This window comes from Nannobrachium achirus (genome assembly GCF_963921795.1).
Source record: "Nannobrachium achirus genome assembly, chromosome: 3".
In the NCBI taxonomy this organism is placed as follows: Eukaryota; Metazoa; Chordata; class Actinopteri; order Myctophiformes; family Myctophidae; genus Nannobrachium; species Nannobrachium achirus.
This window is the reverse complement of record NC_137812.1, coordinates 17,711,820-17,714,806: the sequence shown is the minus strand read 5'-3', so window position 1 is coordinate 17,714,806 and position 2,987 is coordinate 17,711,820.

The window sequence follows — 2,987 nt, the reverse complement described above, 5'->3', positions numbered from 1 at the left end:
ATTATCTCAATGCAATTCAATGAGGTTTTGGGGCAAACTTCACACTTGATTTTATTATCTTAGTAAAACTTTTCATAAACACTTATTAGTTATTATGGTCCCATTCATTTTAAAATGAATGATAAAGTAGGCTATGTTTCTAGGCTTTCTACTGGTTCTACCAACCGAAGACCCGCCCTCACTGCGGTTGACAGCCAATAGCATTCATTTGATTAATTTCCGGTTGCATTTCTGGACCGTATCTAGAAAGATGGTAAATTTGAAATCGCTGTAAAATAAGCTTCATTTACGGTCTTTAGAAACCACTGGCGTCACTTTTATTACAGTCTATGGTTCCAATGGATCCTACATTATGTAGTTGTTTATTTATTCACAAGCCTTTTTTTAATTGGTCATAAAACCCTCACAGAGACACTTGAAACTTTCAGTCTTGTGTCACTCTTTTGGATTTGTAGATTGGCTATTTTTCCCTACTGTTGTGTGCCACTGTCAATATGACAAAGTATACATTCGTTTATGAAAGTTCAAAACATCAGTAGGCTACAAGGTTTCTGCCCGACAGCGTCATGCGTTTGAAATAAAGGTTTGGAAAAACATATGAGGTGTTATGAGGTGTTATACATCAGGTCTTCATTTAGCTTTCAAACCCACGTTATGTCAACCCATTAAGACCTGAGAACCATTCTAAAAATGTCTTCTAAATGTCTACTAAATCAGTTAAAACAGTTTTCTGAATATTCTATATCCTTCTATATAAGTGGTGCTCTCACATTTTCATGTCGAGGAACCCCAAAATGATATGTATTCGGCCATGGACCCCCATCTCAAAGTATGTTCTTCCAGAGACCCCCCCCTGAAGCCAAAAATTCACGTTAAAATAATATACTGTATATTCAAAGATTTGCACAAATGTTCCAAAAATAGCAGATATGTGAGCTTGTATATCTGCTATTTCTCAATAGCTAAAGTATAAAATGTTGGTTAAAGTGGTTTAAGATGTGAAATGACATAGATGCTTTCCAGGTCTTAAAGGGGTAATTACCCTTCAGTTAACCCTTCCCTACTTCAGTGCTGGGAATGGACTTATGTCATCTATCAAACACACTGATTAGTGAGGTAATTAGGCCATTTCCTCAAACACTTTCAAGTCAAGGACCCCTAAAATGATATGTATTCATGGGTTTCATTTGTAGTCCTAAACGGCCATGTTGAGGACCAACACGGGTGTTTCAATTTGTCTGATTGGCACAGAACTAAATGTTCTACGCCAATCGATCAGAACACCTGTGTTGGTCCTCAACATTGACTCGAGGACTACAAATAAAAACCTAAATATTTTGTGCCAGGGACCCCAGAAGAGTTGTGTCGCAAATTATCTTGGTCAAATGGTCAAAAATAGCAGATTTACAAGCTTGCTGCATGTGCACCTGTATATCTGCTTTATAATAGACAATGTTGATTGTGATGCTGTATTAACACATTTTCTGACCCAATTTCAAGTGAATTGAATTATAATTACATTAAAACTACCCATTTGGCTCAGGGGACCCCACTTTGAAACTAACAGTCATAACTATGACAGGCTTATGCTTAATATTGACTCTGACCTATGATGTTTTCCAGCTCTGAAAATACCGTATTAAGCTCACAACCTGTCACAATGCGTTGTGTGCTCAGCAGACATGAGCAAGAGGGTGACATTACAAATCATGCACACCTGGGTGTCCCACCTTTTTGCCATGTAAAGGACACAAACAGCCCATAGCCTACTTGAAAACTAGAAGGAGCACTTTATTTTAGCAAATTGTGCATCCAGTTTTGAGGCAGTTTCAATTACATGGTATAAATTAAGCACACCGTGACCGCAAGGACATTTATTTTTTATCCAAATGTTTTTCCATCTTACATTTTACCCTAAATGTCTTTTTAAACGAGCAAGACTTTTGCACAGTATGACAGGTGGGTTGGAGAAGTCAAAGGGCCGAACAAGGTAGAAGAAAGACTCCTGCACACTGTCTTTAAATGCAAATACAGAGTTGAAAGGGAAACGCATCATTTTTGTTACGGAAACCTCCGCCAGGCACTGCTCCCATCATTTTCAAGCACTTATGCTATGCCACACATAAAATGCAAAAAATAAACCACAGCGGATATCCGCCTCCCCCACTTCTGTTTTGTCCTTGCACTGCAGTCGCATACGTTTGTCCTACTGTGAATCAAATTAGCCGAAGCGAAGCATATAGCTTACTGCTTAGTAGAAATGGAAATTCAAAAATATAATTTAAAAGGCGACTTTAAAGCTTTCAGGTGGCATAGTTTAGTTAACCACTTAAACCGTATAATGTTTACCGGAGTCCCTCAGGGCTCTATACAAGTGTATTTTCTGCTTTGTGTTATTGTGGGGAAAGCTTTTGCTGAAAATTGCTGATCGACAAGCTCACAACATGTTGCAACACCATGTGTTCTGAGCTGGGTTGAGAGCAAAATGATCCGTCTCCCATTAAACTAGTTTTGCATTTTGAAGACTGATGTGTGGGGTATACTTCTTCTTCCCTAAACATCTCTGAAAGCAAAATCCTGCTTGCGTCCTCCTGTCGAGTTGAACAAAACAAAAATATAAAAATAAAACAAGGTTAGTTTGGCGTTCGTCCCTGGACTGCTTACAGTCAATTGATCCACATCATGCAAATACAAACCTTCCCTTGGAACAAGAAAATCTCCCTCTCTTTGTCCATTGTTGCATTTCAATAACATAAGTCTTATTTTTTTATTTTATCTTGGTATATTTAAAGACAAAGTTACCTACAGGACACAACTCTCGATGGAAAGTGAGTGACAGGGATGGATGGTAGAGACCCGAGGCTGGGGGTCAAGTGTATGTGACATGATGCAACATGACATACGTTTGATTGAGACTGTGTGTTAATTACATTTATGTTTCCATCAAAGAAACAGGAGGTGTACTGTATAGCTTCATCTGTGTGCAA